The sequence below is a fragment of the Coenobita brevimanus genome, chromosome 51, assembly GCF_032717465.1.
Source record: "Coenobita brevimanus isolate Jiangsu-jjx chromosome 51, ASM3271746v2, whole genome shotgun sequence".
NCBI lineage: Eukaryota > Metazoa > Arthropoda > Malacostraca > Decapoda > Coenobitidae > Coenobita > Coenobita brevimanus.
In genome coordinates, this window is record NC_137004.1 from 38,595,812 (window position 1) to 38,609,827 (window position 14,016).

A 14,016-nucleotide genomic window follows, 5' to 3' on the forward strand; every position below is an offset into this window, starting at 1 on the left:
CTTCCACTATCACTTCTGCAATCTGCAAATTCTGCCATTGCGGAAGTGTGATTTTGTTTGCGAATTTGCATTGGCGACAAATTCTACACAAATTTGCAAGTTTGCATTTGTGGAAGTATTTCCGCAAATGCAAACCTGCCCACAAACCAACCTGACCTCTGAGAACTTTGAGCAGTTCATTTTTATGAAGGGCGACATGGACCTGGTCAAGATGGAGTTGTCTTAGTTGTTGGAGGAGTCTGACTGTGACAGGAGTGAGGACTGAGGAGGTTAGAGCTGAAGAACAGAGGTGGACTGGTGTGTCAGTTTACCAAGTGTGAGCTATGAAGTGTAATAATTTAAATAACTTATCTACAATAGTGAATGATTTACCTTTGTTTTGTAGTAAAAACAGTGTAAGATACTTATCATCATCATCATCATCTTCATCATCTGGACCTCCTTTCCCACCCTACGGCAGGGTGAGGAGTAGCAACGTCCAGGCAGCCTAAGTTTGCCCAATCCAATGGGCCACACTCCCATTCACTCATCATTCAAGTACCCAGAATCCTGGCTGTATCTGATATGCCAAAAACATTCACCACATTCTGTAGCTTCACATAAACTTATCTGACAGAGTCAGTCTGGATGCTGTCTCGGTAAAAAGGTGCCATATCCCCAATCGTGCACTTCTTACAACATTCATCCAGCCAGCTTGATCTCTTGTCAGTCTCCAAGCCTTACTGACTTCCATACCTCTCTTCCTCACACATTCCTCCACCATATTCCTCCACCTTCTTCACGGCCTACCTCGCCTCTTCCCTCCTTTAAATTTGCTCAGATATACCTTTTTCACCACTCTGTTGTTAACCATTCTCTCCACATGACCATACTATCTCAGTACACTCTCTTTGATTCTGGTGTCCACAGACTTCCTCACTCCACATCTTTCATGAATCACATTATTTCATATCCTATCCACTTTCTGTACTCCACGTACATTCCTCTGCAGTCCGATCTCCACTGCTCTCACTCTTGACTTCTCATTTTCATGCCACACCATAGTTTCACATCCATATGTTAAAGTTGACACTAGCACTCTTCATGTAAGCCTCATACAGCTGCAACACTCAGGCCTTTGTTTCTTATCAAGGCCAAACACCAGCTACTTTCCTTCCTTGAGTCACTCTGCTTTCCACTTCTTTTGCACATTTTCCTGTCTTTTCTATCACTGTACCCAGGTATTTGAACTCTCTCACTAATTCCAGTCTCTCTCCATTCACTGTAACACCACACTGGGAGCCAACTTCTCTCTCAGTAATCATCACTTTACTCTTGTCTATGTTTACTCTTAAGGCACAATGCTCACAGACATCAGCAAAACTCTGCATTAGTCTGCCAAATTCTTGTGTGGTATTTGCAAGTAGTACTGCATCATCAGCATACAACAAATTTGGGATATTCCATCCATCATCATTCATTACCAACCCCATCCCTCTCTCCATTACTCATGTTTTTACTTCTGTAATCTCCCCATCCATATGTATATATTAAACAACCATGGGGACATCACACAACCTTGTTGCATGCCCATACCGATCAAGAACCATTCACTTAGATGCGCATTTACCCTTACACATACTTCACTACCATCATAAAAACTCCTGACGGCACGTAGTGGCTTACCATCTTCACCGTACATGCTCAGATCCTTCCACAGTCCTTCTCTGTCTACTCTGTCGTATGCTTTTTCCAGATCCATGAATGCCATAAACACCTTATAGTCCTTCTCACAAGCCTTCTCCACTATCTATCTTACTGCAAATATTTAATTCACACATTCTCTGCCACTCCTAAAGCCACCCTGTTCATCACTCACTAGGACTTCTGATATCTGTCTTACTTTCTCTTTAATAATTCTTCTATATACCTTCCTTACCACACTCAATAAGCTTATGCCACGATAATTCGTGCACTCACTTCTCTCACCGTTATTTTCGTCCAGGCAGCCTTTTTCCACTCTGCTGGCACAGTTTCACTCATCCATACCTTCTTACATATCTCCAACAAGCACTTCTTTCTTCTCTCTCAACTGCACTTAATCATCTTGCACACTCCTCATCAACCCCAGCTGCTTTCCCATTTTTGAGCCTTTTCACAGCATTCTTCACCTGTGTGAGTGTCATGTTTCCTGGCACTGCATTCCTTTTCTGCACACCCGCAAAACCTGTCATGTTTACAGCTGCTCTGATCTCTCTATTCCCATTCATCAGGCTTTCAAGATATTCTTTCCATCTGGTCCTTACTTCATACCCATGGGTTAATAATTTACCACACACATCCTTCACACTTTCACATTTCTTTCCACTGTCACCTCTACATTTCTGCACCTCTTTCCAGAATAGCTTCCTATTTTCAGAGTAATTTGCATTCATTTTTCTTCCTAGATCATCATTTACCAACCTCCATCTTTTTCCTCTTCATTAGTCTCTTTACTTGCTTCTTGCACTCAATATATTCATTTCTTATTTCAATTGAACCCCTGTCCTGTAATCACTGTAGCCACTTTTTCCTCTTTTCCTCCATGGCTCTTTTAACCTCTTCATCCCACCATGCTGTACCTTTCTTCTTTGTTGTTACTCTTGCCACTCTACACGCCGCTTTAGCATTCCAAACCAAGCAATCCTTATATGCATTCCACAGGCTGTCCAGATCCATTTCATTCCAATTCTCTGATCCTAATTCCACCCCTACTTTGGTCCTGTATTCATTTGCCATTTCTTTGATTCTCATCTTCTTGACTTTCAGTCTTTCTCCCTGACTGCCCCTCTCTTGGTCTATTTCACTCCTCTCAGCATGATTATTGCATACTACAATCATATGATCTGATAGACCTCCACATCTTCCTCTCACGGCCCTTGTATCAGCAACCATTCCCAGCATCGACCTCTCGATGAACACGTAATCAATCAGGTTCCTTTCAACACGATCCCCGTTCCCTCTATACCATGTATATTTATGTGCATCTTTGTGTTTGAAATACAAGTTACAAGTGCACAACCATCTTTCCTGACACATATCTTTCAATCACTTCCCATTATCATTTTCTCCTGGTACTCCATTACAAGCCATTATATCATCCTTAGGACCAGTGCCTATTCTTCCATTCATATTGCCCATTACAATCACTTCTTAGCTCCTGGGCATTTCTCCCACTGCTTCATCCAGCTCATCCCAAAACCTGTCTTTTGCTTTCCCACTCCTGTCATCATGCGGTGCATAAGCTACAATCACAGCCACTTTCACCTTCTCAAACATGAACTTGACATACATACATCTCGAATTGACACATTTGTAATCTCGCATTCCACTCTGCCACACTTCATTCATCAACAAAGCAACTCCTTCCTTGCATCTTCCTCACCCATTCATGCATGACCTCACACACTTTACATGCTCTCACTCCTCCCCTTCACACCCTCTTGTCTTTGTTTCATACAGTATGCTAGTACAATAATATTTAAAATACTACAGAACCCCATAATTGCCGAACTCAGAATTTAATGACTTCATTAATTAGCAAGGTCTTCCAAAGAAAAAAAAATTTCAGATAAAAACAAAATAAATTGGAGAAATATGAAATGAATTGGTAAGGTCTTTCTGCTGAAAGTTATATGTACATTTAGTGCTCACTCTTTTGTTTGTTTTTGTGTGTACAGGTATATGTGAAAGAGAGAGTATTGATGCAAACAATAATGTATTCCATTAACCCCTTAATAATCCCTGGCGTTGAACAACCATTTATGGTACCAGTGTCAGTGACGTCGAGTTAATGTGAGCAATAAAAAACTGTGAACAATTATGGAAAGGGAATGAAGGTCACTGGTATGTTTACACTACCCTGCGATACCATTCCAAGCAGTCATGTCTCATATGTTTTTGCCCATATGGCACATTCACCATAATTTTATGAATTCTTCTGCGAATCATAGAAGTGCATGATCAGGGATTTTGGCACCCTTTTTTGACGTGGCAGCATCTGGATTGACTAAATCGGATATGTTTATGTGAAGATACAGAACGTGGTGAATGTTTTTTTGCATACCCGATAGAACCAGGATTCCAGGGCTTGAATGATAAGTGAATGAAAGCGTGACCTGTTGGATTGGGCAAATTTGGGCTGTATTTCTGAATCCACGGCCATTTAGGGGTTAAACCGTTAAGCCATACCTACAATTGTTTGTTTTTGGTGTAACGGAAGAAACTTTTTCTATGTACTCAAAGGTGGATTTTGTTTCCCAACTTCCCAACTGTAGGTTAGGTCAGGTTTCGTTAAATTATTAGATATAGTTAATCTGGGTAAGGTTAGGTCTAATTAATTACTTAGGACAGTCCCTCCTGCCATTATGCTGATTAATCACACAAGAGTTGGCACAGCTGAGCAGCTGAAAACAACAGGGAAACAGATTTAACAAGAAACTTTTACTTTTGTGTAATCTATCTATCTATCTATAACCCGACGCCCTAATCCCACAAAGGGTTGCCGCAGACAAAATGACTCCAAGTTGCTGTGTCACCCACCATTTGACTGCCCTCCCCCAACTTACTCCCCCCTCCCTCATGTATTATGTGTAATGCATCACAGTATCAGTGGTTCATAGGCTATGCAATTACCAGTAATTGTTATTTTTAGGAAGATGTCAAGAATTAGTGAAGGGGTTTGGAATGTAACCCTCCCTAATTTGGGGATAACTGTATATATTTTAGCTACTTTACACTGAGTGACAAGCCAAATGGTTTCTTGTACACCAGGAAACCATTTACTATGCTGGATGGTAACCATATAACCAGATTATGGCACCTGGTGGTTTAGTGGGTAATTATGGTGTTCCATCTGGATTGAGCCTGTGTAGGTTTATATCCAAGGGGTGGTTGGGGTTTATAGCTCACATAATGCCACTTAGGGATGAGTGATGCTGGTCACTCTCATCTTAAATGTCAGGACCAAGTTGCGTATGCCTGGGCTCCTTCGCTCCTCATGGGGCAACGTAGGATTGGATGATGGATGGATGGATGGATAATTTTATATATCTCATTCAACACAACAGACAATTTCCAGACTTCCTAAAGTCATATATTGTTAGCAAGAATAAATAAAGATATACAGTAATTGTAGTGGATAAGTAACTAGAGATGATTTTTAACATTTTGATTACGAAAAAAACCTTCCTAAACTTAATAATAACCTCTAATGGTATCCAGAATAAAATGAAACTGATGCCATGGTACTGAAAGGGATACATATGGTTTGCATTTGTGGAACTGCTGATTTCAAAAAGTTTGCCGGTTGGTTGCAGATGGCTAATTTTGAGGCTGCAAATTTTCACTGCGGAAGTGAATTTCTGTTCGCAGTGCCCAGCTCTGATATATATACTGTATATAAATACTGTAGGGTGCAGGTGCAGGTATAGTTGTGTGTTGCAAAAACTTAGAGGTGTGCAGAAGTGCGGGTGCGAAAAAGACCAAAGTGTGGGTGCGGCAGTGTGGGTGCAGACCTCCTGTTTGGTGTGCAGTTGCCCAGCACTAATTTTGTGAGGAGATACTCTTATTCATTTCATTGTCATAGAGGAACCTGTTTATCAGAATTCCATACCACGTTGAGTACACCGCTTCCCGTCCGATCAGCGAAGTTAAGCAACGTTGGGTCTGGTTAGTACTTGGATGGGTGACCGCCTGGGAACACCAGATGCTGTTGGCATCCCTACGTGTTAAGTGGGGTTGGTGGAGGATTAGTGCCCCTCCCTGTAAAACAATTAACTCTAAGCCCTTGGCCACCCTGTCTGGGATACATGGCGTCTGGCAATGAATGAATGAATGAACCTCGATAGTGGACAGAGTCGTGACCTTCAGATAGCTGGTAGTGTCAGTTTGTTTTTTTCCATTCTCAGACATATATTTCTGACTTGCACTGGTGGTAGAAGTTGTGGGTGCTTTATGGATTAGAAAAGCTACTTTGCTGGTGTTTTTGGGATATTCACATTCAGGGTTACATTTACTGTGAAAACTTGCATTCAGCTGATGAACATTATTCCCACCACATATCTTCATGGAACAATGTATGTTTTTATTTTTAAGCCCACTTAGCCCCTTCAGCCCCGGGATGAATTTTTTTATTTTATTCTGACTTTCTCCAAATGAATTTCTTTAGCTTATAGGGAACATTTGGAGTTGGAGGGGTTAGATGTGATCTTCATTAACCCCCTCATTGCTGGTGTTTCTTCCTAGCTTGAATGAAAGTAGTGTGACAGTGGTTTGAGTGAAATGAAAACTGTGCCATCATTGTGAAGGAATCAGTGTTGTTGCTTAATCCAGTCAGTCTGACTGAGCAGACCTGCTGACTACAGGTAAGCATCTGCTTTTATGGGGCCATCCTCCAGGTACAGTACAGTACATACACCATGCAAAGACCTAGTGCCCTCTTGAGGTAGACAGTGTCTGGCCACAGTTGGACCAGGGTCCTTCCCCATGGCAAGGTGTAGAGAAATATCTGGATGTTTGACTCCTAGGTGGATGATGCAGTTGCCCAGCTCTATTTAGACTGCACGGTGCCACTGCATGCACACTTCTATTCAGGAGTTAAACGTGGAGCCATCATCCAACATGTAAAATGTTATTGAAAATAGTACTGTGGTGTGCCCATAATGTACAGTACATGTAACCAGAATTTTCAGCTTTTTTTTTTTTTTTTTTTTTTTTTTTTTTTTTAAATCCTGACAGGAATAACTGGTCAGGATGTTGATGGTGATGATGATATGAATGGGGGTAATTAATGAAGACATTGGATTGTAAGACAGCAGTATTCAGACATAGAAGACTGGTATGATAAGTTTATGATATAATTAATTAATAAGTTTAAGGGTGGGATCACTACACTATACAGCATGTATTGTAATTGATGAACTGTTGTAACAGAGTATAAAAATTTGTACACTGGCCTTTATGGTTACACTGGATTTACAAATAAAAATCTTTCTGTTAGTGATTTTATTTTATGATCAGTACCCTGTCTTTCAGTCAACCCATATTTCTTGTTGAGAGTACTGTATATTTTGTCAACTGATGTTGATTTGGCTTGATAGTTGTGTACATAGATTGTGTGTATTAGGGCCAATTTTGTTGATCTGAGAATTGATTCTTCTCAGTATACTGTATATTTAAAAGTTAATTTACATTTACCTTTTGTGTGTTCTCCCTACGTGTCAAGTGGGGTTGGTGGAGGATTAGTGTCCCTCCCTGTAAAACAATTAACTCTAAGCCCTTGGCCACCCCGTTTGGGATACAGGGCATCTGGCAATGAATGAAAATGAATGAATGTGTTCTCATAATACAGTAAAACCTCCATAAATCAGGGCCCGTTTATTCGAGATTATGCTTAAGTTGTCATGGCATATGATATTCGTTGATGAAAATAATTCAATTTTTTTCTTAAAAAAATGTCATATAATCCTGGAAAAAACTCCCGAGTCATAAAATGTTGTCTTATGGAAACCTAATCTCAGCATGATGCATTAGGTTCATCATCAGTCTAATGTCTGCCACCACCCGCGTTGGTACTGTCTCGCACCTGCTCCTGTAGTGGCTCCAAGTTCCACACTTTTATTCGTTACCAGCATGGCCTCCAAGGTTCCCAAATGTTGCACTGAAGTTGAAATGTTGCACAGAAGTGATCGTGTGCCCCCCTAACACCTCTATATCCTAGCAAAAGGCCTTCCTTATGCTTGGATTACAACCTCATGGTAAATGATTTTTTTTCTGGTTATTCTGGAGGCCTCACACTTTCCATAAGCTGGAATTTCAGTGAAGTTGGAATGGCCTCAGCCCCTATTATTCTGGCTGAAAGAGGTTTTACCGTATATTGTTTTTGTTGGAGGTGAAAAAGTATTCATTCAAAGCTATGTGCCAATTTTATTCAGAAAATAAGCATTGCACTGGTTTCAGTTATTATTATGAACTATTATCTGGAAGACATTTCTTTAAGAAAATGGTCTTATCTCCTTTTGCAGTCAGTGCTCTTAGGGAATCTCTTTAGATATAAATATACTTATGAAAATGAATGTGGTGTTAATCTGACTTTGAGAGAAAAATTATGACATGTTTATGTACATAAATATAACTTGTTACTTAATGCATGCGATTCTTTTTGCTATATGAACTGGAAATGTCTCAGAGAATATATATATATATATATATATATATATATATATATATATATATACACATACAGTACCCTCGTGTCCAACACTAATATTGTCATGCACAGGTCCCGTGTTGGACCAAAAATGTGTTGGACAAACAACAGAGCTTATGGGGAAAAATGAATTATGTCAGCAACCCTAGGAAAAGTCACCCTAAATACCTACCATATACCTTTCTATATATTGGTACTACTGTAATTATAATAAATGGTGCTGTACTATGAATGATAACTAACCTTTTAGTATAGTGTTGGTGGGCTTGCTGGGAATGGAAGGTGGTATCCGAGGCTGTAGGTAATCCTACTGGGTCCTCGGGGGATGGCTCCTGGCGTCACTAGCGGGTAATGGCTGCTGTTTCTCCTCAACCTCCCTCATAAATCCTGCAAAATCATGCTCAGAATCACTATCCTCAACCACATCCATGGAAGGTCCTGCTTCTGCCTGTCCTAGCACTCCGTAAGCCTTCACTGCTGCCAGGATCTTGTTTTGGTTTTTTATTATGGTCCTCACGCTGGCTTCATTCACGTTGTAGGCCTTGGCGATGTCCACTTTCCTCTCTCTTTTCTTCTTCCTCTCGATGATTTCTAGCTTGGTGGCCTGAGGGAGGTGCCGCCGCTTCTTGGGGTTCTCAGAAGGCTTCCTAGGCATTGTGAGCAGGATAAATTGCAGTAGCAAGGGCAGAAAATGCAGGGAGAAAAAGAGCACCTTCCAATGCGAATTATGCGACTGAGTGGCGCTGTGGCGGGAGATATTTAAACAAAACATCACGTGAGAGCAGAAGCATTTTTGATTGGGCGGCATCACGATCACGTCACGATAGCAGGTGGGGGAGGCAACTTAATCAGAAGTTTTGATTGGCTGTCAGCATCACAGGAACGTCCAGTATGACTGTGTTGGACCGGGGGTGATCGTGCTAGAGGTGAACTCTGCGGATTTCGCCCACTTCTCGGAGCTCCGTGCGTGTTATGCTAATGCACCCATGTTACAGTAATTAAATTGTATTAAATCGTACTAATTTTTTGCTCTCCGTGCTGGACACGAATCGTGCTGGACAAACGCGTGTTGGATGCGAGGGTACTGTATATATATATATATATATATATATATATATATATATATAATGTAAAGCCTGGTTATACAAGTGTCCCTCAGCTCTCTCCTTATTCCTTGAAAGGATGATGGTGGACTGTAGATGTGCAACTTCAGCCTGATGTCCACTGGATTTGTATTTGTATGAACCAGGTGCCACAACAACAGCAACACCAATAATATGCTGTGTGTGGCAGGAGTGGAATTAAATGCACCAAATCCATAACATCACCCTACAAAAAAAAAAAAAAAAAAAAAAAAAAAAAAAAAAAAATTAAAATTGAGACTACATTTTTGTATTTTCAGGTGGGCAGCGTGAGGGCAGCAGGGGCAGGGACAAGGGCAGGGACAGTGAAAGTGGAGCTGGAGGAGGTGGAGGTACAGGTGGAGATCAGTGACGCTGGTGATAGAGACGATGATGGTGATAAAGGTGTCCATGGTGATGGGGGATATGACATAGGTAAAGCTGGCCGTGTTAGAAGATCTGGTGCTGGTGACGGTGATGTTAGGGGTAGTGTCAGTTATAGAGATCCAGACCAAGCTGAACTTCCCAGCTTGCAGTGTCCAGAATGTGGCAAGATTTTCTATGGCCGCAACAGACGTCAGTTAGTGGGAAGACACCGAATAATCCACACTGGGGAACGTCCGTACCAGTGTCCGTTGTGTCAGAGGCGCATGAATGTTAAACACCATCTCACCAGGCACATGCGCACTGTCCATCTCAATAAACTAGAAACTGTTAGCAAAGGTGACTTTCCATAGTGATAAAGTGAAGCTTACCACTGTGAGAAGCAACCTGTTTTTCTCTCATGAAAGAAAGAGTAAGAGAGATAGAGAAATGAAAAGGTGCTAAAAAAGTACCATGCTCTGCATCATAAGGAAGAAATGAACACTGGAACATACTGTTTAGTAGACCAACTTTATTTCATTAGGTCTTAAGAGGTAGTGTAATTAGTCAGTCTCATGGTATGTATTAATTTATGCATTACCATGCAGTGAGTAAAATGTGGTACTGTATTTAGTTCCTGGGTCATATATATTGCAGCCAGCTAGTTTTTTAATCATTGTACAGAAGTATACAACAGTTGACCCCAGTGACCACTTTGGTGGTGGGCATATGGGAATCAGTGAGTTCTTTATTCAGACCAATCTTGGACTGCGAGTGATGGAGATGTACTCTCTCTTGTTAGTAGCAGTAGTTCATGGTAACTCTAGTGAGTTGCTCACTACATATGAGTTTGAGGTACTCTTGATGAGTTGCTTTTAAAATATGAGTTGGAAATCATCTGATATGAAAATGATTAGGCCTTGTCCCTCGGATCTTCATCTCATTCCTGCCTCTCTGAGATATGGGATTGTATGAGTGCATAACAGTAGCCAGGGGCTGACCTCATAAGGATAAGTTAAGATATTGTAAATTTTCGATATATAATAAAGTATTATTGATATTGTCTTTGTTATTCTTATAACTCAGTCCCGCACCTAATAAAAAAGAAATAAAAGTTGTGCAGTTCAAAACTGCAACTTTACTGGATTTATTGGTGACCACAAAAGTTATGATGGCTGAACATAAAGATGAGGTGAACACTGGCCTGATCCAACAAATATGATGCCTTTGATTTCCTGATTATTAAATTTTTAATGAAGACTATGTTATACTATTTACTCTTCTACTGGTCTCAGCCATTAGTCTTTGTTTTCATAAATTTGGTAGTTTTTTTAGTCCTCTCCTTAACATTCCCGTTTTAAATCCTTCCAAGTTTGCAATACTGTACTTCTACCTTTCCAGTCATTGCTCTATTTTCTATTTATTATTATGATTATTTTTTCTTGATATTTGTAAAACACTGTAGTCTGTACTGTAGTTTAAATTACTGAAGGAAAAACTAGTGTTAGTATGACAATAAACCTGTGTGAGTACTGTATTGAGTCCCATGTCTTTTGAAGACTAATGTTGAGCATATGACAGAGTAGACAGACAAGGGATATGAAAAGTTTTGAGAATACAGTACAGTACCCTTACTGCTTTCATGCCTAATTGGTACCGCCATTGCGTCGCGAAACTCAAACTCGCAAAACTTGTGAGTATACTTTACACGTAATAAGTTGTAATTTGTTGCGGGGTTGGCCACCTCATTCCCCCTTAGCTACCCAATAATGACACAATACCCCTAATATAAATTCTATCTATCTATATACCTAGGCTGCTTCCCCCAAGGAAAGGGAGGTAGCCGAGACAGGACGACACACTCCCCATTTACTCATCCATTCAAACACATTCATTCGCATCTTAGCCCCAAAGGGGAGAACGGACAGATCCTCACCGCACCACACTGCACAAGGGTCAACCGCGCAATGCAATCAGTGACATCCGCAGCAGGGCCCGACAGCAGAACTGGTTTACCCCTGCCACATCATAACAGACCCATCCCCTTACCCGCACCTGACCTGACTAGCTGATCAGACCAAATGCGGGAGAATATCCCCTCAGGGCTGTGTCATCACTTATTCATTCACAATTTCTCTCCATTTATTTCTGTCACGCACAGCCACTATTCCTTGCTCAACAGACATCCCTCTCGCATCCAACGCTCCTTTCACACTGTCCATCCATCCTATTCATGGTCTTCCTCTCAGCCTTACACCTCTCACATCAGATCTAGTTATCTTTTTCACCAATCGCTCATTATCCATTCTCTCCATGTGCCCAAACCATCGCAACACCCTCTGCTCAACTCTATCAGCCATCTCCCGAACAACTCCAGTTCTCCTTCGCACTTCATCATTTCGCACCCGATCCATACGCGTCACTCCACACATACTCCTCAGACATCTCATCTCCATTACATTCAAACTTTTCCTCTCTGCTACACCCATATTCCATGTTTCAGCCCCATATAATGCAGTCGGTACCACAACACCCTCATACAGCCTTCTCTTTACATCCATTCTAAGCGAACGACATTTAAACACGTTTTTCATTCCTCCCAGCACCTTTCCTACTTCATTTATTCTAAACTTCACTTCTGCATCTATTCTTCCATCCACAGCAACATGTGACCCTAGATATTTAAAACAATCTACCTCCTCAAGCAACTCACCATTCAAAACTATATTCATCCCCCTACCATCTATCAACCTCGTACACTTCATCACTTTACTCTTATTCTCATTTACTTTCAATTTCCTCCTTTCACACACCCTTCCAAACTCCTTTACCAACTGTCTCAATCTCTCCTCTGAATCAGTCACCAGTGCAGTATCCTCTGCAAACAGCAGCTGCTTCAGATTCCACTCTCCACCATCAACGTTCACCAGACTCAGACCTCCACCTAAAACTCTTGCATTCACCTCCCTTACAACACCATCCATGTAAATATTAAACAACCAAGGCGACATCACACATCCCTGTCGCAGCCCCACTCTCACGGGAAACCAATCACTCACAGCATTTCCCACTCTTACACATGCTTTACTATTCACATAAAAACTTTTCACCCCTTTTAGTAACCTACCATCAAGTCATACAATCTTAAAACAGTCCACAAAGCCTCCCTATCAATTCTATCATACGCTTTCTCTAAATCCATAAATGCCCAAAACACATCCTTGCCTTTCGCTAAATACTTTTCACACACTTGTCTCACAGCAAACACCTGATCAACGCATCCCCTCCCTCTCCTAAAGCCACACTGCTCATCACCAATCACTCCCTCTGTACCCTTTCTAACTCTCATAATTAACACTCTACCATACACCTTACCTACAACACTCAACAGACTTATACCCCTAAAGCTAGTACATTCATACTTATCACCCTTGCCTTTATACAACGGGACCACACAATCACTTGCCCAGTCAATTGGCACCATACCTTTCTCAAAGCACACATTCAACAATCTTACTAACCAGTCAACAATAGTCACTCCACCACCCTTCAGGCATTCCACAGCACACCCATCCATATCTGCAGCTTTCCCTGTTTTCATCTCCTTTACTGCCTTCTCCACTTCCTCCTTCGTGATCAAAGAATCATTTAACTCTCCCAACACATTTATTCCTTGCACCCTTCTATCCGCCACAATCTCAGCCTCCCTTTCCTCCTCTACATTTAACAATCTTTCAAAATACTCTGCCCATCTTACTGCATCCATTTCAATTAACATCCTTCTATAAATTACATACAGTTAATCAGACATATAATATATTACTGAACAAAGAATTTGCTAACATTGACACTTAGGCCGAACTGCTTGATGGGGTTGTTGAAGGTGAGTTCCGAGGCTGGGAATGGTGGTTAGTTACCACCTGCTCCCTCACTGCTCCCTGCCACCACCGTTGAGTCCCCCACACCACCACTTCCCGATGCTTCAACACCAAAGCCCTCAAAATCCGGTGGGAGCTCATCAAGCTCCCCAATGTCATCAATGTCCTCATCCACAGCACTGTCGTCCTCCACAGGCTGTATGTTCTCCAAAGCCTGGGCTTGTTGAATACGAGAGGAGAGGAATGATGTTATCAGTGTCTGATGATATGGATGAACTCTGGCATTGAAAAGGTCCTTTTTAATTGAATGCACTGTTGATTCTGGGCAGTTAAACTCCTTCACAATATCACCTGTTCTAGCACCACTGTTCAGCATGGCTAGTATACCACGCTTTTCTTCCAGAGAATATTTCTTCTTACTCACACC

At 41.3% G+C, this 14,016-nt stretch overlaps 1 protein-coding gene and 1 pseudogene across 1 annotated transcript in view; both read left to right on the forward strand.

Moving 5' to 3' along the window:
• Positions 1–14,016, forward strand: part of LOC145400268 (uncharacterized) — a 213,305-nt gene that overhangs the window by 165,005 nt on the left and 34,284 nt on the right. The window lies entirely within an intron of this gene.
• On the forward strand, positions 5,619–5,733 carry LOC145400321 (5S ribosomal RNA; annotated as a pseudogene).